The sequence below is a fragment of the Chiloscyllium plagiosum genome, chromosome 9 (assembly GCF_004010195.1).
Source record: "Chiloscyllium plagiosum isolate BGI_BamShark_2017 chromosome 9, ASM401019v2, whole genome shotgun sequence".
NCBI classification, from domain to species: domain Eukaryota; kingdom Metazoa; phylum Chordata; class Chondrichthyes; order Orectolobiformes; family Hemiscylliidae; genus Chiloscyllium; species Chiloscyllium plagiosum.
The window spans coordinates 76,080,530-76,107,472 of NC_057718.1; the positions used below are offsets into that span (position 1 = coordinate 76,080,530).

At 43.1% G+C, this 26,943-nt stretch overlaps 1 protein-coding gene across 6 annotated transcripts in view; it reads right to left on the reverse strand.

Annotated features, from left to right (window-relative positions):
- LOC122552951 (unconventional myosin-VI) overlaps positions 1-24,216 on the reverse strand; it is a 252,618-nt gene extending 228,402 nt beyond the window's left edge. For 4 of the 6 annotated variants that reach the window (XR_006312565.1, XR_006312566.1, XR_006312567.1 and 1 more), the window contains exon 1: positions 24,090-24,216. The gene's annotated coding sequence lies outside the window, so the exon portion shown is untranslated. The remainder of the gene's footprint in view (positions 1-24,089) is intronic. The other 2 variants (XM_043696242.1, XM_043696239.1) reach the window with 1 other exon arrangement.
- Between the last annotated feature and the right edge of the window lie 2,727 nt (positions 24,217-26,943).

Below are 26,943 nucleotides of genomic sequence, written 5' to 3' on the forward strand. Positions count from 1 at the left end.
ACTGGAAAAGCACAGTGTGTCAGGCAACATACGAGGAGCAGGAATAGTGAAGACTGGTGGAGGGTATGACCTGGCTGGTCAATGGGAGGAAATTCAGGAATTAAAATGGGTGGTGACTGGGAAGTCCCGTCAGCCCCCGGGGCCTGGCTGCGATGCTCGGTGAACCATTCCCTAAATTTAGGCTTGCTCTCTCTGATGTAGAGAACACATCAGGAGCACCTGATGCAGTAAACTAGGTTGGAAGAGAGGCAGGTGAACCTCTATCTCACCTGGATTATCCACTGAGGCAGGCTCCCTTACCATAAAAGGGAGAACAAATCCATTTCCAACCCACTTCAACTTATATTTGGTTGGTAGCCCTTCAATTAGCACAAGGCAGGACATCCATCCAAGAGGAGGTTGCTATTCATTGAGCAGCCAGCAAAATGGAGACCAGCAATTCTCCATCACACCAGCATCAGCAGTTGATGCAGCGATTATCGAGGGCTCAGGAGAAAGAGGAAAATGGATGCACCCAAACCCAGCTAAATCTATGTTGGCAGGCCCGAGAGAGTCATGCTGGGCAGAGCAAGAAAGGAGAGGGATTGGATGTGGCAAAGCACAAAAGGTGTGGGATGGAAGGCCATTGTTTTGGGTAGATATTCTGAGAAGGAAGAGCCAATACCTTCCCTTCTTTCACAAACCAGCAGCCTACTGGATTAACCCAAGCACAGGCCTCTCCTGCCGAACATTAATTCATGGCGGCCATGAGATGTGGCCCAGAATCAGTATTAATTGTCAATGTAGGGCCTCAACTGGACTATGGACTGGAAGCTCTCAAAGCTGTCCCTTCTCCCCCCTCCCCCCACTAACTATAAGTTGATATAAGGTGAGTAGGCTAGCTATGGAAACAACACCGGTTGCACAACTTAATTTACAAGTTCCCTGTCTCCATCCCAAAAAACACATGGTCTGTTAAAGTTAGCTTCATTATATACATTACTGCAATCAAAAATGCTCATGTACATACGTGCATGGAATAGAGGATTGCTTTAGAGAGTTTAGGGGGATTTTGCTTGCAGTTTTTTTAAGAAACCAACCTTTTTTAAAAATTCTCATTTCTTACATAGGTATTCCTTTGACAAGTTTTCCAGTGAATACAGAAATCATAGAAAATGAAAAATCTCAGATCTAATTTTTTCAATTACAACAAATGGAACAGCTTTTAAAGCATCCCATTTCAAAAGTGTTATCAGACAACATTTAAGACTGTACCGTAGAAATTGATTAGGTAATGTAACCAATGGCTAGATCAAAGAATGTCTCAAAGGAAAAGTTTGGAATTCAGGGCATATGTAGCTGGAGAGATAATTCATGCTGCCAGAGGAAATAAAGAATCCCTGGTTTCAATTCCCTGGGTTAAAGCGTCAAACCACTCTTCAGCAGTATCAGTATCACTGTTACAAGTGGAACTAGTCTTGGTGCTGATTCACTCTCTAGCCCTAGCTCTGCTTCCCCAAGACTTGACCAACTCATCAATACTCCCTGTTAAAGGTTCACACATGTAACAAATGAGGCAATACTCCAGGAAAATGTCAACTCTCCATGAACACTGCCCCACTAAGAACTCAAAAACCTCAAAGTTTAGTGGGGCTTAAGGAAAAGGAGGAAGAGATGACAAGGGGTGATGCCAAGACCAAAAATGATCAAACTAGAAAGGAAGAGTTTGCAGAAGGAAGTCACATCTGATTCGACAAAAATCAGAAAAACAAGAAGTGCAAATGGCATAAATACTTTTTGCGTGATCAGACAGTTCCAAATCGGTTTGTAGCAAACGAACATCCTTCTTAAATACAAGGGTTTCAATCCATTTTATTTAGGTCACAAGGTAAAGGACTTTGGTGTTTCATCACATATTGGAATAATCTCCATCCTCAGTTTACACTGATCATATATTGGAACAATCTTCATTCTCCGTTTCAGATGGAGATTGAGGGATCATTTTTGAGACACTCAAGTTCAAGATATAAGCAATAATGGCCAAGTCGTTTGAAAAGTAACTGCCTCAAGTTACAGAATTAACTTCAACTGATCTTCGTGAAAAATGTTTTTTTCCTGTCAGTTTAAGATATTGAGAAGCTAGTTCAATAGTAATGTAGTAATAGTTAAGGCTAAACAAATGTGTTTTTAACAGAAAATATCTGAAATCTAAAATGATTACCAAATGCTGGAATCCCCATTTTCTACATCAACAATGCATGCAAAGTTAAATATGTCATACATCAATTCTGTAATCAATGCAATACTCCTGCCTCAAAACCAGTGCCTCACTTACGATCACACATTGGTTTTGCAAGCTTTAAGTTTTTAAGAAGCATGGCAGAAACAATTAAGCCACTTAATTCAAGTTCACTGAATTTAGTCAGTTATACAGGGAGCCTCAACTACAGACACGAGGCAAAGCAACCATTCATTTCACATTCAAGAAAAGTGGAAGGCCACACACTAAGGTACATGAATAGAATACATGGCTGAGGGAAAACAAATTCCTTACATAAAGACCACCTGCAGAGAGTGGCAAAGGTGGATGGGTAATACAACATGACATAACTGTTTCATAGGAACATGCTTTGAAATGAATTTTCCTTCATTAAACAACTAACTAATTGAAAATAGTATCAATTATTAGACCAGCAAACTGTGCATTCACATTCTAAATAAATATTATTACCTCGCTTTATTAGAGAGAATATAAATTAAGTAGATGCCTATCTGAAGAAAGAAATAAATGAAACAGCTCCATTCCTTTAATAACTTACAAGGGAGCAGTCATTTTTGTCCTAACAGCCTGGTTTCATTAGAGAGGTGGTACAATAGCAACAAGATGACATAAATCTGGAATAGATACTGTCATCAGAACCAACTTGGATAAGTGATATACAGCATTCATGAAAATTGTGACTCCTCATTTCCATCCACATGAGATTTTAAACAAATCCTAACGCCAAGGATGCACGAGGGTTTCAGCTTAAGTTAGGTAATCAGAATTGTGATTCAAATCCATAACTGACTCAAAGTAAAATTATTATACCAATGCTGACAACATTAGGCAAAACCAATAGACTACAGATGCTCAAAATTTGAAATAAATCAGAAAATGCTAGAAAAATTCTGCAAGTCTGGTAGCACAGTGGAAAGAAAAACAGATCAATTAATCTTCATCTCCTTTCAATGGTTGTCTGGGATTCCCTGCTAAATTAATGCTGCTAACAGCAGTAGCAACCTGAAATCTCAAACTTCATACCTGTCTAGTACAGTGGGTTTTAAGGACAGTTGAACAATTGATGGTCAACCACAGAGCTACATTCACAGTACAGTCTATAGCTACATTAGTTCTACTTGCCTGCACTAGGCCCATAGCCGTGAATGCTATGACACTTCAAATAGAGTCATAGGTGTACAGCACGGAAGCAGACCCTTTGGTCCAACTCATCCATGCCGACCAGATATCCCAACCTAATCTAGTCCATTTACCAGCACCCGGCCCATATCTCCCTAAACCCTTCCTATTCATATACCCACCCAGATATCCTTTTAAATGTTGCAATTGTACCAGCCTCCACCACTTCCTCTGGCAGCTCATTCCATACACATACCAACCTTTGCGTTAAAAAGTTGCCCCTTAGGTCTCTTTTATATCTTTCCCCTCACCCGAAACCTATGCCCTCTAGTTCTGGACTCCCCCACCCCAGGGAAAAGACTTTGTCTATTTATCCTATCCATGCCTCTCAAATTTTGTAAACCTCTTTAAGGTCACCCCTCAGCCTCTGACTCTCCAGGGAAACAGTCCTAGCCTATTCAACCTTTCCCTGTAGCTCAAATCCTCCAACCCAGGCAACATCCTTGTAAATCTGTTCTAAACCCTTACAAGTTTCACAACATCCTTCCAATAGGAAGGAGACCAGAATTGCATGCAATATTCCAAAAGTGTCCTGCACAGCCACAGCATGACCTCCCAACTCCTGTACTCAATACTCTGACCAATAAAGGAAAGCATACCAAATGCCGCCTTCACTATCCTATCTACCTGCGACTCCACTTTCAAGGAGCTATGAACCTGCACTCCAAGGTCTCTTTGTTCAGCAACATTCCTCAAGACCTTACCATTAAGTGTATAGGTCGTGCTAAGATTTGCTTTTACAAAATGCAGCACCTCGCATTCATCTAAATTGAACTCCATCTGCCACTCCTCAGCCCATTGGCCAATTTGATCAAGATCCCGTTGTACTTTGTCCACTACACCTCCAATTTTGGTGTAATCTGCAAACATACTAACCATACCTCTTATGATCACATCCAAATCATTTATATAAAATGACCAAAAGTAGTGGATCTTTCCTTGTCAAATTTCTTTTTTTGAAAAAAAAGCGTTGAGGTTTCTCAGCTCAACTACCCTCCTAGCCAGTGCATTCCAGATGCACGACCCTTCTTACTGAAAAAGATTTTCCTGATATCCCCTCTAAACCTCCTGCCTTTCACTTGAAAATTATGAGCTTAAAAATGTGTTGCTGGAAAAGCGCAGCAGGTCAGGCAGCAAAGGAACAGGTGAATCGACATTTCGGGCATAAGCCCTTCTTCAGGAATCATACGATTCTCCTGTTCCTTTGATGCTGCCTGACCTGCTGCGCTTTTCCAGCAACACAATTTTAAGCTCTGATCTCCAGCATCTGCAGTCCTCACTTTCTCCTACTTGAAAATTATGACCTGGTAACACTTTTATACAGCAGGACTGAATAAGACAGTAATGATCTTTTCCCTGAAAGCTGAATAAAGCTAAGACTTACTTCCTAGCTTTGGTCTTCTAAAATCCATATTCTTAACCTTGTTCTTTGAGTTTGAGCACAGATAACTCAAAAGTCAACTAGGATGGACAAGATTGAGCATAATGTTGCTCCATGGTTTGCAAAGTAACATTCACAATCAAGTCCCCCTTGAAAACGCAGAAGGTAGTTATTCAATCTGAAGAGGTAAAAAGAGAATATTTCCTAGATTCCCTGAGGAATTCCTACAGTGATGTCCTGCAGTTGAGATGCTGAGCTTCAATAACCACAACTGTTTTCTTTGTTAAGACACCAACTAGTGAAGAGACACACACACACGTTTTTCCTCGGGCTCCTTGATAACAAACTCGATTAATTTCTGTTTTAATGTCAAGCACAGTCACTCTTGCATCACCTCAAAATTCAGCTCTTTTGTATGTGTGTGTGTGTTGTTTGGACTAAGAGACCCTGGGTGAAACCCAAACTCATATCAAACTGCAGTTTATTTATTTAAAAGTGCCACTTGACAGCACCAATCAACTACAACTTCCAGTACTTTGCTAATTATCAAGAGTGGACTGATAAAGGTGATAAATTGGCCAGGTTGGATTTGTCCTACTCTTAAGTACAGGGTATGCTTTGGTAATTTTCTAAGTTGACAGTGTTATTCCTGTACTAGGACAACTTGCCTAGACACCCCAATAATTTTTGGAGCATGGGTCTTCAATATCTGGTTGAAGACTGCCATCTGAGACACCAGGACTTCGACAATTTCAGTGAAAAACTACTTTCAATGTATCACATCAAACTGAAATCAAATGCCCCAATAAAACGTTCCATAGTAGAAACTGGCAATTAGAACAGCTTTTATAGTCACAGTTTCATCTTTTCCAAAACATATGCTGTGTTCAGTTAATTATTATAATATGTTGTCACATTTGAGCTGAAAATAATCTATTGTGTCATTAAATGGGTCAGTAATGCTGTGCCTTGCCTTTTAGCAAAGGAGTCCCAGTTTCATGACAAATAGTAAATATTTGAGATATCATGCCACTCCCTTCTGTGTATGAAGCCTCTACCATGACTTGATATAACTGACTTACATTTGATGAAGCTTTTGGGAAGCAAAACACCAGACCATAATAATTTGCAACCTACCAATGTCTAAAACATGGTGCTTTTCAAGAACATGAAAAAATTCCCGTAATACAGCACCAGGGGTCCTTTAAATCTACTGAACAACTACTGATGAACTTAAAAAGGACCCCATACCCACAGCCAGCAGAACGAACGTAACATACAACATACCCTTGCAAGGACTGCAACAAATAGTACATTGGAAAAACCAGCAGGAAACTGGCCACCAGGATACAGGAGCACCAACTAGCCACCAAAAAACATGACCAACTATCACTGGTATCCATGCACACAGATGAAGAGGAACACCAGTTTGATTGGGACAATGCATCCATCCGGAGACGTGCCAAAAAAAAAAGATGCGCGGGAATTCTTAGAGGCTTGGGATTCAAATCAGAACTCCATTAACAGACATTTAGACTTGGAGCCCGTTTACCAACCTCTCAGAATCACACATAACAAACCAAGACACATAAATAGCAAGTGGAACAGAACACCAGTGCTTCACCAGAGACCCTCACTGATGATGTTACCTAGCATGGTGACAAAACGTCTGAAAACAAACCTCGCAGCTCAGCGAGCAAACAGAACCTGATCCACAACCCGAGTTACAAATCTTCTCCAAAATCTGTCTTTAGATGGGCTCAATAGTTAAAAACTGCAAACACAATATCTAAAACAGGAAATGAAGAATGAGCAGGGAGCTAAGGAAGTGAATAAAATAAGGCTTCACCCGTGATCTGATTCAATGTTCAGTGCTTTCTGGAAAATCACACCAAAATATAAAGGCACGCTTTAAACAAATATTTCCAGACCTTTATTTTTAGGGATGCTTTAAGTTTAATGCTTAAGGTAAAGTTTCCGCAACCAATTTTTTAAAAACAAAATGTCGACAATAAAAGGGGCTGAAATCTTCTCCCTCCCATCATGTCACTGCCTAACTGTTTATGGTGGTACATCAGCTGTTTGCAGAGCAGTCAGTCAGAGACTGCTCTCACTTACTCTGCATTCTAAATTGATGCAGGAGAAAAAAAAAACTTTGATTTTTTTTTAAAATACAAAACCAGCACAGAGACATTTATTTGTATAAATGATTGAAATGATGGTACGTCTGCCATCAAGTTCACTGATGAAATCTTACTCCTCTGTCGCAGTACAAATTTCTCTCCTCATAAACCTGATATACCATCCAATGCTAGCTTTGAAATCTGCAATTTTTCATTTTCCTCTCGTTCCAGTCAATGATTCAGACAGATCCACGAAAAACAGAGTCCATTTTGGTAATTTCCATTAGTACATTCTGCCAACTTTATTTTTCTTTTGAAATAAACAATAACCACAAACTTGGCTTTCTTCTGTTTACACATGCATTCTCATTTTAAACTGTGAACAGAGCTTTCTCTAATTCCTAATAGCCTTCTACAATATCATGAATTGTCCAAATGCCACACAGTTTTTTTGCCTTCTTTGCAATCTTAACGCCTAAGTTTGAAACGGTTTATACCTCCCTTGTTTCTCCTTGATGTCATGTTGTCATGGTGAAGCACCAGAGAGGCACTCAGCTTGATAATGTGTATCGATATGCATAGACATGAGGACCTGAACAGCTTTTTTCGAACAAATTGGTTTGCATTGAAGGAGTTCGATTTGTGATGTGGCCACGAGGAGGCCCATTTGGAATTTTTGGCCAAAAGTCAGAGGTCAACTTTTACACAATATTGACATTTACTGAAGTATGCATATCTTCAATTCATTTTATATCTACACAGATGTGGTTTAAACACTATCAAAACTATTCATTTTTTTTAAAATTACAAAACCAGCACAGTGAAGAAATCAGTTTGTGTAGACTAAGTTCATATAAACAGTAACATTATTGGACTGGTAACCCAATGTACCACTTTCTCCCCAACTACATGGGAGTTGTGAAATTACTCCAGGATCAGGTAGGACATTGGCTAGGAAGATTGTAGTTCAGGTGAGATAGTGGCTAGGAAAGGTGTGAAGTTAGTGGCACAGTAATGTGTATGCGGAGAGTCTTAAATAATGGCATTATCTGCCCAACATTTACATGGACAAAATTGTCATTTTCAAGCCAGAAGTTCAGAGAAATCTTCAGTTGATTTAGATGCAATGAGGAAGATTGGAGAGGTAGGTGGAACCTAGTAGAGTATCAGATGTGTACATACTAAGGCTGATGAATTCTAATGGCAACACATGGACAACAAAAGCGATGGGGAGAGTGGAAAAGTTAAGGAGCACTGATGGATTGGTCGTAAGATTTGGGGAGACAATATAGCCACCAAAGAAGAGTGACAGGAGAGAGAAGTGAAAAGGGGTTTAAAAAAAAAACATGGAAACAGAAAATGAATGGATCAGAAATTGGCTAGCTGTAAGAAGACAGGATGATGGTTGATAGGGAATGTTCATCCTGGAGTTCAGTTGCTAGTGGTGTACCACAAGGATCTGCTCTGGGTCCACTGCTGTTTGCCATTTTTATAAATGACCTGGATAAAGGGCATAGAAGGATGGGTTAGTAAATTTGCAGATGATACTAAGGTCAAGAGAGTTGTGGATAGTGACGAAGGATGTTGTAGGTTACAGGGGCACATAGATAAGCTGCACAGCTGGACTGAGAGGTGGTAAATAGAATTTAATATGGAAAAGTGTGAGGTGATTCACTTTGGAAGAGGTAACAGGAATAGAGAGTACTGGGCATTTGGTAAGATTCTTGGTAGTGTAGATGAGCAGAGATATCTGTGTCCAGGTACACAGATCCTTGAAAGGGTGCCACCCAGGTTGATAGAGTTGTTAAGAAGGCATACACTGTTAGCTTTTATTGGTAGAGAGACTAAGTTTCAGAACCATGAGGTCATGCTGCAGCTGTACAAAACTCTGATGCGGCCGCACTTGAAGTATTGCGTACAGTTTTGGTCACCACATTATAGGAAGGATGTGGAAGCTTTGGAAAGGGTTCAGAGGAGATGTGCTAGGATGTAGCCTGGTATGGAGGGAAGGTCTTATGAGGAAAGATTGAGGGACTTGAGGCTGTTTTCATTAGAGAGAAGGTGGTTGAGGGGTGACTTAACTGAGACATAAGATAATCAGAGGAATAGATAGGTTGGACAATGAGCCTTTTTCCTCAGATGGTGATGGCTAGCATGAGGTGACATCGCTTTTAAGTTAAGGGGTGATAGATATAGGACAGATGTCAGAAGTAGTTTCTTTACTCTCAGTAGTAGGGGCCTGGAATGCCCGGCCTGCAACAATAGTAGACTCGCCAACTTTAAGGGCAATTAAATGGTCATTGGATTGGCATATAGATGAGAATGGAAAGTGTAGGTTAGGTGGGCTTCAGGTTGTTGTGCCAAACTGTGAAACCATTGAGGGCCGAAGAGCCTGTACTGCGCTGTAATGTTCTAAGTTATAGGTTCCCAGCTGACAACATCCCTTTGTGATAACTGAGGCTGAACCAAATATATGCAACTTCTATATCATTTAATCAAGCTAAGCTTCCAACTGTACATCTGGGACATCATGAAGAACGCAGTTCAGCTGCTGAAGCTCTCATCCATGCCTTTGTTGCTCTGGACACATCCCTGGCCTGACTCCCATTTTTAACTCTCCACAGCACAGGCCCCTGAAACACTGCACTGCCCTGGTGAGGTTTTAAGCGTAAAATTTTAGATTCTTTTAAAAGTCTTGAGTGTTATGTCTTCAAAATTTATTTAGCACTTCAGTGGATCAAGTATGGCAAGGCACCTCCTGGTGCGGTGGAAACTCCAGGACATACTTGGTGGGCTGTACAATCACATGGATAGGATAGGTCATCAACTGGAGAAACTAGAGCCCCGACTTCATGTGGTGGCCATTCTGCAGCTGAACGGTGTGTAGAGAGGGAAGCTGACAAGACAAATGAATGACCAGACATCATGGCAGGATCTCCAGTCATGACAATACAGGTAGCAATGATACCAAGTTAAGTGTAGTCCCACTCAGCTGAACGTAATGCAGGAGTGTTATGAGATCTTCAAACTCTCCAATCTGTATTGAATTCCGAACACAAATGAAAATAATGTTCCTCTGGTGGAGTCTGCCACCACATCTCAGGTTGGTCAGCTTTACAGAGGGCAGGTGGAACGTTAGGAGGGCAACACCGATAGCAAGTCCTGTAACTGGATAAACACATCAGGAGTGGCAGAGATATTAAATGAGTACTTGGATTTGTCTTTACTGAGAAAGATCCTGAAGCCTAATGAAAGAGCAGGTAGCTAACTCAGAGGGTCTAAACATTGATAAAACAATTGGCACTGGAAAGGTTTGGCTGCACTTAAAAGATGATAAGGCACCCAGACTAGATGGGACGCACTCAAATCATGGAGGCGACAGTCACAATCTTCCCTTTCTCCTTACAGACAGGGATGATTTTAAGAGGACTGAAGAATGGCAAAAGATACATTTTGTTTAGAAAAGGTGCAAGGATAAACCCAACAACTGGAAGCCAATCATTTTAACCTTAACATGGTGAAAGCTTTTAGAAGCTGAGTTGAGTTTTTTTTAAAAACAGTTAAGTTTACTTTTTGAATGAGGTAACAAAATGGCCTCATGTCCACTCTGGACAGCATTCTTTTGGAAGAACATGAGGGCAATGGAGTAGGAACAGTCAATTTATCAGAGTGGTTCTCGAGGTGAGCGATATCAGGTTCGTGAATAGTTTGGGGAAAAAAAACTATGGTTGCCCATTTTACATGTTAGAGATATTTAAAATCATGAGTGATATTGTCAAAGCAGATGGAGGAATCATTCACATTAGTAGAGGGATTAACAACAATTTAAAAAGGTAAATAGCGGAGGAATTTATTTCTAAAAACAGAAAGTGATCAGGTTCTAGCATGTATTGCCTGGTTGTGTGATGTAGGCAGAGTCAAATCATAGCTTCCAAAAAGATAACTGGATAAATGTTGAAAAGTATTTGCATGGCTGGGGGAATAAAGAGAGTTGGGCATCAGGATTAGCCAAGTTGCTCTTTTAAAAAGCAAGAAAGGATACAGGCCTAATGGTCTCCTTTGGTCCTGTGAACATTCTACGATTCTGTATTTTCACTCACACCAAGTTCGATTCACTCCACACCTATGTGCTCTCTCCACGGTTTCCTAGTTAAATAATGCCTGTTCAGTATGGACACCTTCAGCATTCCAATTTTAATTACTTTACCATCAGCAGGTATAATTTCAGCTGGCAAAGCCCTAAGCGCTAGAAACAGGAACAGAAATTTCTGGGAGAAACTCAGCAGATCTGGTAGCATGTGTGGAGAAAGAAACAGAGCTAATGCTTCAAGTCCAACATGGCTCTTCAGAACATAAGACTTCTTCCCTAAGCTTTAGAATTACCTCCTGACCAACATCAGACTGTCTCTCTTTTCTCTAAGACTCCCTCTAAAAATCCATCTTTCTGAATATATTTTTGTCATTGATTTCAATATCCCTAAAGTGTCAATTTTCTTTTTAAAAACTCTTACTGGTGTTGCTATTGCTATTCGGTTCAGCAATAGTCACACCTGAGAGACAGACGCCTGTGGTTTCAAGCACAGTGCCAGAACTTCAACACAATATACAGATTGATACTACAGTGCTGTATTCTCAGACACCCTATGAATAGCAAGCTATGCCCACCTATTCATATGGACATAAAAGTTCTTTGCATCTTTTTCCTAGCGAAAAGTTAATATTTTCAGGATAACATTTATCCCTCAAGTACCAAAATTGCTTAACTGGTCACCACACTTACTAGCTGAATAGCAATACATGCTAATTGACAGCATAGTGTCTATGAAACTATTAAGTTTCCATCAAGAGTCAAGGTCAAGTATTTTTAAAATTTAACATTCAACATTCCCTTCATCTCCTCTCACATACAACACAAGATGTATACTTCCTACTGAAAAGATGATTCCGGTCGTTCTGCTGTAACATGACAGTTGTGTTCCTCTGCAAACTCACGCTATAGAAAAGCACCCTGAAGATCGCTAATAGAAAATTACTATACCTGTCCAGTAGAAGGCTCGCATTATCCAAACAACATCCACAATTCGTCAAATGCATTATAGCCAATTCATGCCAACAAAAATTGCATTATAATAAAACAGCTTGTATGGAGTGGTTTATTGACAACAGCAGACTTACGTTCTTCTGAGCTAGCAAGACAATCTCCAGCTTTTGCTCAGCACTTTCCCCTTCCCACAGGATATTCGAGATTAAAAGCAACAGAAGAACTGTTCAATTTGTAACCCTGCTTTGACACATACCTGTGTGTTTTTTTTCAAATTCATTTTTATAGAACCAGCCACAAAAAAAAAATGACATTGTAAAGGTCCTTTCTTTCCCTTTAAATTGTTTTTTAATGACTCAAGGATGTCCAAAAGCATTTTAACCATAGAAGTATCTTTGAACCGTAAACACTGTTGGAAAACAGGGAAATGTGGAGGTCAACTTCAGAGCAGCAAGATGCTACAAGCAGCAATATAACACCGACCAGATATTCTGTTTTTGCTGATGCTGGTTGAAAGATAGGTATTGAGTGGAACCATCCCACTCTGTCAGGATATCTTATATTCACTTGGGGACTGACTGGGCCTTAAACTAACATCTCATTTGGAAGATACTTATTCCCAAGGTGCTGCACTGAAATGACAGCCTGATTCTTGTACTCTGCACCAAAATCTCTAGAGTGAAACCTCTGCAACTTTCTGCCTCATGTTAAAAATATTTCCACTGTACTATGGCTGATATTAATAACATTCTCTAAACAAAATATCTTTTACAGGCTTCACTGGCTTTCCATTGTGAACACCAGCTCAAAATCCATTCAATACATCATGGAAACAATTCAGAAGAATGTGTGAATTAAGTCCACAACTTAATTATTTCAAATCACTTCAAGTATAGCAACATTTGCGCACAAACTTCATTTTATAAAATTACAAGGAAACTTAAAAAAAATGTAATTTGTAACATCACAACTTTAAAAAGCAAATACTTATAAGCACGTTTTAAAACATGAAAATGTTCCAGACAGTATCTGAGGAACTGAAATGAGATGTATGTATACACATCGCCTGTCCCCACAGAGATCTAATGACAAGTTACAAAAGGGGAATGAGAAGAAACAACTCCAATGGGTGACGGTGTGGAATTTGCACATTCTCCCTGTGTCTGCATGGGTTTCCTCCAGGTGCTCCGGTTTCCTCCCACAGTCCAAAAATGTGTAGGTTAGGTGGATTGGCCAGACTACATTACCCATGGTATTTAGGGATATGTAGGTTAGGTGGATTAGCAATGGGAAATGCAGGGCTACAGGGATAGGGGAGGGGGATGGGTTTGAGTGGGATGCTCTTCGGAGGGTCAGTGTGGATTTGTTGGGCCAAATGGCCTGTTCCCACACTGTAGGGATTCTAGAATTCTACAAAGCTACAGAAACATTTCTTAATATGTAGTTACGTCTTTCATACATCAGGGAAATCAGATTTTCACAAGAAGCTTCCTGCAAGGATTTATTTTGGTACTGCTTCCACTATAGGGGCTTTGTGACAAACTATTAACCAGAGTTTAACAAAGGAAGCATTTCTCTTTGAAGAGATGTGGAAATGATTGATGTGATTAGGACTCCTATCATGTACTGTCTGAGAATGACAAATTACATTAGCCCCTTTTTACTGACCACCACAACAAAGCAGGCTAAATTGATTTCCGTAATACTGAGCAAGGGAGAAGGCTTGGCATTTATTATATTACCACAGACATTTTTTTCTAAAATCTGCCCCAAGGTTAAAACTATAGTACACAGTAGGAATTAACTGTAAACAAACGATGGTTTGCTTTACAAAACAGAAGTACATTACGAAAGCAATGGGCAGGCATTTTAAGGGAAGAATTGATTAATTAGTCAGATCATCCATTTCATTTTAAATTCTCTCCTCCTGAGGATGTCACCTTCCACAAATCCTGAGCTGACTTACAAATTTAGATCAAATACATTGCTGATGCACCTGGAGTTAAAGAGTAAATCTCAACCATTAAAGGCTAGGGCTAGAAAATTAAGCTGTCCCAAGTGGCACTCAAGGACAAGATAACTAAAGATTTTGACAAATGCATTTCATATTGATATCTTTACAATGTCTATTGAACAAAAATGTAAATACCACAAAGAAAAACAATAATGAAAATTGCCTTCACACTTTCTCACTAGGTAATGACAGTCAAGTTAAAATGGGTGAATTTGTTTTGATCAAAAAGAGCTTGTCAACATGTAATATCCCTCCTATAAGTGCATGGCATCAGAAAACCTATAAATATTTCAAATCAAATATTCTCCAAATAGTTCAGTCCAAGCACAATTACAATTTGGCCTTACGTAAACACAGATGCTTACATCCATTTCAGAACTTGGTTATTTTAGTAAGATTGATTTCACTTCCACAGTCAATGTGAACTATGCAACTATAAAAGCTCAAACGTAAGGCAACGGAGCATTGATATTCACTAATTGCCTGCCAAACAGATTCCAGCTTTGTACTGCATACCTGATACTCAAGACATGTTGCACTTCATGTGGCTCCAATTTAAAACCATTGCTTCAACAGAATTACTTTCATGTCACTCAGACAAACAGCCACAGGGACAGCAGTTTCCCATCCAAAAGTCCAGAGACAACATTCATCACCTTAAAGTGAAGCACCTCATTATGTTCTAAACCAACAATATAAACAGTACACACTTCGTAACAACAATCCTGATTAGTACTACTGTGAAACACAGGTTAGTCAAGAGGTTAAGTGTTCCGTGCATGTCACCATACTGCAGAGTCGGGAAAGTCCCTGTGAACCAAAAGAAAAAAAATATTTTGAGTGTCAATAATAAGCTAATTCACTCAGGTCACACTTTAAATTTCTTGACCTTTAATCCTTAGAAGTGAATACCATGGATAATCAACTTAACAACAACCTGCATTTACAAAACATCCCAATGTGTTCAGTGGTTATGTGAGACGGGGGGGGGGGGGGGCGCGTGAGAAAGAAAGAGAAGCAGTGAACTGGGCAAAACAACTGAATAAAAAGAGAAATGAATCGGTGCTCAGCCAATGGTGAGAGAGTTGGAATAGACGGATGAAAATATAGGTAACAAGATGGATTGCAAAAGCATATTTAAAGATGTAGAAGCAAAAAAAGGTTCCAGAGGCAGAAGCACAATGAGGAGGGAGTTGTCCGGAAAGCCTCAACATTGGCATCAGATCATAGATGGGCAAGGAAACCTGTGAAACATCTATCGCCTCCCTCAGCTGATGAATCAGTATTCCACGTTGAACACCACATTTAGGAGACACCAAGAATGGCAAAAACACAGAATATTCTCTGTATGGGGTACTCCAATGCCAAAAACATGCCTTGATAGCATCACTACTGATGAGCTTATTGAGTCCTAAAATGTAAACATGGTAGACTGGGTCTGGGACTACGTGCATGGCAAACAGAAACAGCATGCAATAGAGCGGGATAAGCAATCCCACAACCAATGCATCAGATCTAATTTCTATATCCTGCCATATCCAGTCATGAATGATGGTAGACAATTAAACAACTAACGAGGTGACAGCTCCAAAACATATCACTGCCTCATGGTGGAGACGAGCACAATACAAAAGATGAGGCTGAAGTATTTGCATCCATCTTCAGCTAGAATTGATTGCTCATCTCAGCCTATCCTGAAGTGCCAAGCATTACAGAGGCCAGTCAGTCAATTTGATTCATTCCATGCAAGTTTGAGAATGAGCTGAAGGCATTGGTTACTGCAGAGACTATGGGGCTTGACAACATTCTAGCAATAGTCTCGAACACTATTCCTGAACAAAGCATAACCCTAGCCAAGTTCATCCAGTACAATACAGCCACAACACTGGCATCTAACCTCAAATGCAGAAAAATACCATATATGTCATGTCTACAAATCCAACCCAGCCAATTAAACTCCTATCAGTCTACTTTCAATCATCAACTAATGAAAGAGACATTGAGTGTGTTATTAAGCAGCACATGCAAAGAAATAACCTGTCATTACCACCCAGTTTGAGTTTGGCCAGGGCCACATAGCTCTTGACTTCGTACAACCTTGGTCTAAACATTAACAAAAAAGCTGAACTGCAGAGAGTGATGAGAGTTTGACTGCCCTTAATAATTGGGCTGCATTTGACTGAATATAGCATCAAGCAGCCCTGACAAGAGGAGCTGCATTCACGATATCCAGGCTTGAAATGATTGTGACATCAAAGAGCTCTAGCAAACTGGCATCAATGGGAATCAGGGAGAAAAATATCCACTGACTGGAGTCACACCTAGCACAAAGGAAGATGGTTGTGGTTGTTGCAGGACGGTTATCTCAGTTTCAAAACATCTCTGCAGGAGCTCCTCAGGGTAACCTCATTGATGTGGCTGAAATTGGATGGGCCAATGACCTTTCTTTCATCATAATATCAGAAGTGGGACATTTGCTGCTGATTGCACAATACGTCACTTGTGGCTCCTCAGCTACTGAAGGAATGTCCAAATGCAGGAAGACCTGTACAACATGCAGGTCTTACAAGTGGCAAGTAATATCCACACCACACAATGACCATCGCCAATAAAAGAAAACCCAACCACCCCTCCTTAACGTTCAAATGCATTACCATAATTGAATCCCACACTAACAACATCTAGGGCATTATTATTGACCAGAAACTGAACTGGCCAGCCATGTAGCACTGCCTCTGCTAAAGCAAGTCAGAGGCTAGGAATTCTGGGTGAGTAACTCAACACCTTCCTCAATGCCTCGCCACCATCTACAAAGCACAAGTCAGGAATGTGTTGCAACACTGTCCATTTTCTAGAATGAATGCACCTCCAACAATATAAAACACAATACCACCCCAGACAAATCAGTACATTTTATTGGGATTCCCTTCACCACTGAAATATTTTGGTAATATTGTGTACTATGTACAAGATGCAGCATAGTAACTGAAAGGGGAAAGAACATGGGGATAATGGAAAGGTACCAAATAAAGCAATTGACAATAAGGAAAACAAAGGATAAAGGGGATTTTGATGACTGCAGATTTCAGCATGAAACCCACACCCTTCAGAGGGTAGCATGAGATAAGGGTGCTGAACAGAATAAAAAGTTAAAAACAACGTACTGATCTCAAGAAGACCTGTGTTAAACTTGTATAATCAGCAATCCTGTTCTGAAGAGAATGTTCATGTACCGTGATCAATTATGCATTTAATTGGCACATGTATGAATACACAATTTAGTGCAATAGGTAAACATAAATCCATAGTATTGCTAAATAGCATATAAATTAATGTTTTGTAATGATCAGGGAGACAGTACAGCATCTTATAATGACTGCTGCTCCCCTGTATGTGCATGAATAGACCAGTGTTAGAGGAACTGGGACTTTCCTCTGTTGCAATAATCAAGCCTCCCTCAACAGCACCATCCAAATCAATGAACTCTATCATCTAGAAGTACAAGGGCAGTTGATTCATGGGAATACTGTCACTTCCAATTTCCCCTTCAAGCCACATGTTATCCTCACATAGAACTATGGTTTCTCTTTCACTATTGTCAGATCAATGTTGTTGATGGCCAGTTAGGGCCTGTGCCCGAAACGTCGAATCTCCTGTTCCCTGGATGCTGCCTGACCTGCTGTGCTGTTCCAGCAATAAAGTTTCAACTTTGATCTCCAGCATCTGCAGACCTCACTTTCTCCTCGAAGATGGCCAGTTATACAACAGAGACCACATTTGGCGTACCACATATAAAACTGATCACCTTATTTAAAAGGAGGGATGTAAATGAATTTAAAAATCATTTCAGAGAAGGTTTACCAGATTAATATTAGGAATGATTGTGTTGTCTTGTGTGGAAAGGCTGGATTACTTGTTTAGTTGAGTAAGAGCTTAAAAATGTGTTGCTGGAAAAGCGCAGGTCAGGCAGCAAAGGAGAAGGAGAATCGACGTTTCGCACATATGCCCAAAACGTCGATTCTCCTTCTCCTTTGATGCTGCCTGAACTGCTGCGCTTTTCCAGCAACACATTTTTAAGCTCTGATCTCCAGCATCTGCAGTCCTCACTTTCTCTTAGTTGAGTAAGAGGTGACTTGACTGAACCAAAGGTTCCTCAGGGAGTCTCGACAGGGTTGATGTGGAAGGAATGGTTCATCGATGGGAGAATCTAGAACAAGGCATAAGTTAATGAGTCACACCCATTTAAAACAGAGATTAGGCTTTTTTCCCCCTCCCAGAAGAGTAATGAGGCTTTGGAGCACACTTCCTGAAAAGTCAGTGGAAGCAGAATTCTTGCATATGTTAAGATAGGTGGATAGCTTCTTATTAAGCAATGGAGTGAAATGCTGGGTAAACAGGAATGTGGATTTGCAGTTACAGTTAGATTTGCTACGTCATTATTAAATGATGGTGCTGGTTTAAGGCACCAAACAGCCTATCTCCTGTTTAACGTCTATAAGCAAGGAATTTTAAATCTGGTTATATTTCCAGCATTGGCTTATATATCTGATGGGAAATATCTGCCAATTCGTTAATTCAAATAAAATGAAAAAAAAAAATGGAAATAAAACTTCAAAAAGGGCCAATTTTCAGAAGATAAATACACAACACCAGCCCAAAGCCAAAAAAAGCCATCTTGCTCTGTGGGTTATTCAGTCCCCTTATATTTCAGTGACCAGTATTTATTAATCAGCATTTTGTGGAATAATCCTCAGGTTACGTGCAATGTCTTTGCAGTTTCGGCAAAGACGTGGCCATTCAGCTAATCGTATTGTCAGCATGCAAAGCAAATAGAGAGATGAAATATTTCAAACGTACCACAATCTACAAGCGAATAAAACCAAGATTAACAGAGGTGCACTGCATTAAGTGATAAATTGTAGACTGTCAGAATCTGACATTTGTGTGATGATAATATCCAGTTTAGTCAGAATCACTTCCATGGCAGTTTGTATTTTTTTTAAAAAATGACTTTGTACTCATTCAGCTAGGGTGGGGACTAAAATGGAGAATTCCGCAAGAAACATCTAAATACCAGCTTCAAGGTTCCCAGCATAGATGTGCAATATTCAAGAAGAGCAGTGATGAGGATTGCCATTGAAACTTCACTCAGTTTTATAATTGTTTAGGGTGAAACATAGGAATATACGGTTCCTCCTAACTCAACCACATCAGTTCACTGGCTCTGTATATGTATCAAGTGAAACACCAATTAATGTTTGCCAGTCATCTGCAATTAAACATAATCATATACAAGTACAATACACAATAAAGTTTAATCATATGTCTTAATCCACACACTGTTCCAAAACCAGCTAATCTTGTGGTATTGGTAAAATGACAAATTTAGTGGCAATTAGTGCTCTTCAGCCACACCCACTAAAACATATTCCACACAGACCTCTAAAACCACATCTATATTGCTCTTTAAGTCAGGTTCCGGAAGCCCTCTGTTCAGAGAACTAGCTTCTGCATTTATGCTTTTAAATCTGCTTTCCAAGATACTAACAAGTCTGCCATCAGGCAGATTTAACAGCTAAAGCAACAGGAGATGGCTCCCAGATGCCAGATTCCCATAACAAAAACAAAAACTTCTTTTAATAGAAAACAGGAAGAGCTTCTCTCAAAGCCTGCCTTTGAACCCAAGACACCAAAGTGAAAGACTACACTAATCCTGTTGAAGTGGCTTTATTGCCTGGTTTCCATTTTACAAAAAGGAGATAAAGTATAAGCAAAATATTAGTCATGATCTTGCACAAAAGCCTCATCCAATCACCACAGGCTGTGTTTGGGACTCAGGAGCATTGTCCTTTGAATAATCAAACCTAGCATTTACAATCTATAAAAGAGGAAATGTTTCTTAAAGTAACTAATTTCCTGAAACAAATTCAAAAGATGCCCCTCTAATATGCTCCACTGAAAACTGACAGTGGCAAATTAACTGAAAATTACAATAAATCACTTTCACTATATTTCGCCGATCCAACATGTAGCACTAGGTAGTACAGGGGAACTGCAGCAATTCTACAATGTTATGATTGCAAACCATAATCACAAGTGTAATCTATTACAATCTTAATACAGAGTGTAATATCCATCCTAATTAAGTTTGAATGTTTCCAAAGTCAGTGGATGTTTTGTTTTAGAATTGCTATCCACTATGTGGAAATACTATAGCCAGTACTCCTTCCACAGTATGTGTTGAAAAGTGTGGCTCTGGAAAAGCACAGCAGGTCAGGCAGCACCCAAGGAGCAGGAGAATCACATTCCGATGTTTTAGGCATAAGCCCTTCATTGAATCTCCTGCCCTGCTGTGCCTTTCCAGCGCCACACTTTTCGACTTTGATCTCCAGCATCTGCAGTCCACACTTTCTCAACGACAGTGTTGTGTGTCTTATATCTCAAATCAGCTCTTTACAATAAATTTGCAACCACTGGCTATTTCGTGTGTGGAAACAAAATTTTGTCACTGCAACCACAGTTAAATATAGAGAGAGGATAATTTTGGTGCTAGTACCCTCCCAAATTAAAGCAAAAATAAAAATTTTGGCCATGCATCCATGTTACACATGAAATCAGTACGAAGGTCTGAGTGATGGACTCAGAACCACTACCTTCATTATTCTTGAATCACATCAGTAATTACAGAGTGAAGCTGCATTACAACAGAATCAGTGTTAAATACATTCATCTTTACTCTAGGTACAGTGTGAATAGCAGTATTTTAGCTGTGGTGCAATTGCTGGCATCCTTACGTCCATGTTTAAAAAATTGTACACTCAAGTCCCATTTTACTAGTCAACAGAAAGCAGCTTAAAATGTCAATAAAACTGCAGTATATAGACCAGACTGACATTCATAGCACAGGAAATGCTATCTTTCAGTTGAGACATTAAGCCTAACATGAACCTTCCCTTCCATACTAATGTAAACAAATCTATGCCAATAATCAAAAGAGCTGGAGAATTCTCCCCAGTGACATTGCACTTATCCCTTATGTAAAATAAGATTGTGTGTACAAATTGGATAGATTATAATGTTAATGCAAAAAAAAAGTGCAAGTCTTTCTTCTAAGTGTACCCTGAACTGTGCACCAATTAACTCAAAATAATTAATCCAACTGAGGAGAGATTTTTACTACTTGAAGAGGTAAAAATGCAAGTTTTAGCCATGTGTTGAGACTGATTTTCACCATCCTCAGGTCATCCAACCTGATGCGAACAAATGGAAGCAGAAAACTACATACAGAAAATAAGATATAATGTTATAGTGGTCTTTATTCATTAGTTTAGATGTAACTCAAATATAACTGTGTCAATGTTATGTTACAAAGTTCACAATACAACACAAGCTTTGAACAACGAAATGTCACTAGAGTGTTACAGTTAAAATTGGTAAGATCCAAAATTTACACTTCTTCCATTTCCTTCATCCTGATTGGTACTGCTCAGACTCAAAAACACTGCATACCAATTTTTAAAAGAGTATCTGTGAAACTTCACAAATCAATTTAAAATGCATTCTAATCACTTAATAGTAAGCAGGGAACCTTCTCTGTATGAATTATGGAAAACAATGAACCATCAATCTCCACATCAGCAGCAACCAGACTGCAGCACCTATTAAGTAACATAATCAATTCTATTATTTTCCATACTATTAGAGCTTTTGTGCAGGCTGAACATATTCAAACAAACATTCGACTATTTTATTAACACAAATTGAATTGTACTTGTGACACCTTTCTACAATGCTAAACTTCCTAAACATTTTCTAATCATGCACAAATGGCATTTACAGTCATTCCATGATGTCATTCTTTTCATTTTCCCACTCCAATCAAATTTATTAATAAATCATCCATTATTTTAATGCATCAGTGCATGCCTCAATGATACTGTGGATAGCTTATAAAGAACCTTTGTGAGAGAGTCTTCCAGTTCAAACAAAGCATGCATAAATGAACAGTTGATGTTATCATCTTTCAGCTTTACATCTTGGACAGTACATCTTTCTACAGATTCCAGCTTACATCTTAGTCTGTGTAAAGGTGTGCACCTGACACCTTACACCTGCTCAGAGACACGTTCACTAAATTAAAGAAAAATATTAAGGAATTTTAAAAAGTATTCATTGATTGTGCTGTATGTAGAATACAATTCAGTTGATTCAACTAGAGCCAATGAGCTACTTTCAGAGAATATGCACCTTAATTGAACAGAATGTCATAATTGTGTCCATATTCTAGACAATGTTTCAATATTTGCACAATTTACACAAAATAATATACTGCTCTGGAAAAGTAACAGCAACTTATCATACTACTGTATTTAATCTAAGTCAAACTAAAAACTGTTCACAACTAGAGATATGTGAAAGTTGATCAATTTGTTCCTGAGGCCAGGTTATTTAATGTGGATCTAAGATTACTGTAAAAAAGTGACAAATTATTTATTTACAAAGATGGACAAATCTAATCACAACATTTGCTGCTTCAAACAAAGTGTATTTAAAAAACACTATCAAGAAAAGGATTCAGAACAAGTTAAATTTCCTCAGCCCAGAATACAAAACTCCACCTTTTATTGCAGCGGTGTGTGGTATCTGTTCTTCATAAACTTTCATCGATTAAGGGTAACCCAAAACTAAAACAAGCTAGATACTAGAACCAGGACCCTCACCACTGTAAACTATGAATGGTTGACAACGTTAGAATTAAACATTTGGAGAATCCCTCAAAGCGTGAATTAAAATAGCACTTCATCAGGAATTAGTAATGGTCGGAAGACATTGCCCAATCGCGCAATTATCTGATCAACCACATGAGAGAAAAAAAACTAAAAAAAAGTTTGTTGAGTCACACTCCGGACAATACAAACTGATAGGCGATATGCATAAAGAGCAGCAATATCACTAGAAATATTGAACTTGATGAAACAATATTCTTCTCGTCGCTGTTTTGACAAAGAGGCGGCGTATTTATTGTAAATGGGAAGGGAGAAAAAACAACATTTTGGTCCATTAATGTACTTGCCATCCAATACATACGCAACCACTTGGAAAGCTTCCCAGGGACTGTGGGAACAGATTTAAACAGGGACAGTTCAGGGGAATATGAAAACAACCAATTTAAAAGGCGAAACCATTCGAACTATCGCAACGTTAACGCCCAATCGAAATCGAGGGCGATTTAAAGAATGAAGACGTTCAGGAATAGAGGCAGCTGCTAGTCATTCAACACAACCAGGAAACAACCAGACAGGATTCCCACCCTACTACCATTTTCCGGGGAATTCTAGTTTCCTGCACGAACCAGGATACAGTCTGAAAGGGCTGCGGGAAAAGGTCACAACAAAACAACTCAGCTCTACAGCTCTCTCTGGGACTCAGGAGGAACCCGAATCCACAAGCAGCTTGGATTCGACATAACTCGCTCCTTCCTTCAGGTTATAGTCCATCAGGTTTAATTGGAAGCACATTAGCTTTCGGAGCGAGTCTCCTTCATCAGGTGATTGTCGCTCCGAAAGCTAATGTGCTTCCAATTAAACCTGATGGACTATAACCTGAAGGAAGGAGCGAGTTATGTCGAATCCAAGCTGCTTGTGGATTCGGGTTCCTCCTGAGTCCCAGAGAGAGCTGGTGCTGTGTGATTTTTAACTGTGTACACCCCAGTCCAACACTGGCATCTCCAAATCATGACCTCCTTTCTTCAGCAGCGAGAATGGGCCAGGAACACCCAGATAAAGAACTTTCCATCCGCCCGCCTTCAGTCAGGGAAAGGACTCTCTCCAAATCCCCTTTCTCCACAACCCCCCGCCCGGACAAGGGAAGGTCTCCTCTCCTAAACCAATTGCAGCTGAGCGGTGGATCCGGTCGTGGCGACCTTACCCAACACACCAGGCCCGGGGCACCGCAGCCCTTCACCCCCACCTCTACCCTTCACCCACTCCTGAAAACTTACCCACAGGCAATGCACAGTTTCCCCACTCGCTGTCAAAGTACCCGGCCCTCTTACTCACTCATTACACCCCAGTCACCAATTTGACTCTTACCATTAACCGGTGCCGGAGCAACGAGTCTGTTGGACCCGGAACTCCTCCTGCTGCTCCCGGTATGAATGCCGGTGCTCCTCCCACTCTTCTCACTGCCTTTCAAGATCCTGCTTCCAGTCCTATGCTCCTCCCCCCTGCTCCCGGTGTGGATCCCGTGCTCCTCCCCCCTGCTCCCGGTGTGGATCCCGTGCTCCTCCCCCCTGCTCCCGGTGTGGATCCCGTGCTCCTCCCCCCTGCTCCCGGTGTGGATCCCGTGCTCCTCCCCCCTGCTCCCGGTGTGGATCCCGTGCTCCTCCCCCCTGCTCCCGGTGTGGATCCCGTGCTCCTCCCCCCTGCTCCCGGTGTGGATCCCGTGCTCCTCCCCCCTGCTCCCGGTGTGGATCCCGTGCTCCTCCCCCCCCTGCTCCCGGTGTGGATCCCGTGCTCCTCCCCCCCCTGCTCCCGGTGTGGATCCCGTGCTCCTCCCCCCCCTGCTCCCGGTGTGGATCCCGTGCTCCTCCCCCCCCTGCTCCCGGTGTGGATCCCGTGCTCCTCCCCCCCCTGCTCCCGGTGTGGATCCCGTGCTCCTCCCCCCCCTGCTCCCGGTGTGGATCCCGTGCTCCTCCCCCCCCTGCTCCCGGTGTGGATCCCGTGCTCCTCCCCCCCCTGCTCCCGGTGTGGATCCCGTGCTCCTCCCCCCTGCTCCCGGTGTGGATCCCGTGCTCCTCCCCCCTGCTCCCGGTGTGGATCCCGTGCTCCTCCCCCCTGCTCCCGGTGTGGATCCCGTGCTCCTCCCCCCTGCTCCCGGTGTGGATCCCGTGCTCCTCCCCCCTGCTCCCGGTGTGGATCCCGTGCTCCTCCCCCCTGCTCCCGGTGTGGATCCCGTGCTCCTCCCCCCTGCTCCCGGTGTGGATCCCGTGCTCCTCCCCCCTGCTCCCGGTGTGGATCCCGTGCTCCTCCCCCCTGCTCCCGGTGTGGATCCCGTGCTCCTCCCCCCTGCTCCCGGTGTGGATCCCGTGCTCCTCCCCCCTGCTCCCGGTGTGGATCCCGTGCTCCTCCCCCCTGCTCCCGGTGTGGATCCCGTGCTCCTCCCCCCTGCTCCCGGTGTGGATCCCGTGCTCCTCCCCCCTGCTCCCGGTGTGGATCCCGTGCTCCTCCCCCCTGCTCCCGGTGTGGATCCCGTGCTCCTCCCCCCTGCTCCCGGTGTGGATCCCGTGCTCCTCCCCCCTGCTCCCGGTGTGGATCCCGTGCTCCTCCCCCCTGCTCCCGGTGTGGATCCCGTGCTCCTCCCCCCTGCTCCCGGTGTGGATCCCGTGCTCCTCCCCCCTGCTCCCGGTGTGGATCCCGTGCTCCTCCCCCCTGCTCCCGGTGTGGATCCCGTGCTCCTCCCCCCTGCTCCCGGTGTGGATCCCGTGCTCCTCCCCCCTGCTCCCGGTGTGGATCCCGTGCTCCTCCCCCCTGCTCCCGGTGTGGATCCCGTGCTCCTCCCCCCTGCTCCCGGTGTGGATCCCGTGCTCCTCCCCCCTGCTCCCGGTGTGGATCCCGTGCTCCTCCCCCCTGCTCCCGGTGTGGATCCCGTGCTCCTCCCCCCTGCTCCCGGTGTGGATCCCGTGCTCCTCCCCCCTGCTCCCGGTGTGGATCCCGTGCTCCTCCCCCCTGCTCCCGGTGTGGATCCCGTGCTCCTCCCCCCTGCTCCCGGTGTGGATCCCGTGCTCCTCCCCCCTGCTCCCGGTGTGGATCCCGTGCTCCTCCCCCCTGCTCCCGGTGTGGATCCCGTGCTCCTCCCCCCTGCTCCCGGTGTGGATCCCGTGCTCCTCCCCCCTGCTCCCGGTGTGGATCCCGTGCTCCTCCCCCCTGCTCCCGGTGTGGATCCCGTGCTCCTCCCCCCTGCTCCCGGTGTGGATCCCGTGCTCCTCCCCCCTGCTCCCGGTGTGGATCCCGTGCTCCTCCCCCCTGCTCCCGGTGTGGATCCCGTGCTCCTCCCCCCTGCTCCCGGTGTGGATCCCGTGCTCCTCCCCCCTGCTCCCGGTGTGGATCCCGTGCTCCTCCCCCCTGCTCCCGGTGTGGATCCCGTGCTCCTCCCCCCTGCTCCCGGTGTGGATCCCGTGCTCCTCCCCCCTGCTCCCGGTGTGGATCCCGTGCTCCTCCCCCCTGCTCCCGGTGTGGATCCCGTGCTCCTCCCCCCTGCTCCCGGTGTGGATCCCGTGCTCCTCCCCCCTGCTCCCGGTGTGGATCCCGTGCTCCTCCCCCCTGCTCCCGGTGTGGATCCCGTGCTCCTCCCCCCTGCTCCCGGTGTGGATCCCGTGCTCCTCCCCCCTGCTCCCGGTGTGGATCCCGTGCTCCTCCCCCCTGCTCCCGGTGTGGATCCCGTGCTCCTCCCCCCTGCTCCCGGTGTGGATCCCGTGCTCCTCCCCCCTGCTCCCGGTGTGGATCCCGTGCTCCTCCCCCCTGCTCCCGGTGTGGATCCCGTGCTCCTCCCCCCTGCTCCCGGTGTGGATCCCGTGCTCCTCCCCCCTGCTCCCGGTGTGGATCCCGTGCTCCTCCCCCCTGCTCCCGGTGTGGATCCCGTGCTCCTCCCCCCTGCTCCCGGTGTGGATCCCGTGCTCCTCCCCCCTGCTCCCGGTGTGGATCCCGTGCTCCTCCCCCCTGCTCCCGGTGTGGATCCCGTGCTCCTCCCCCCTGCTCCCGGTGTGGATCCCGTGCTCCTCCCCCCTGCTCCCGGTGTGGATCCCGTGCTCCTCCCCCCTGCTCCCGGTGTGGATCCCGTGCTCCTCCCCCCTGCTCCCGGTGTGGATCCCGTGCTCCTCCCCCCTGCTCCCGGTGTGGATCCCGTGCTCCTCCCCCCTGCTCCCGGTGTGGATCCCGTGCTCCTCCC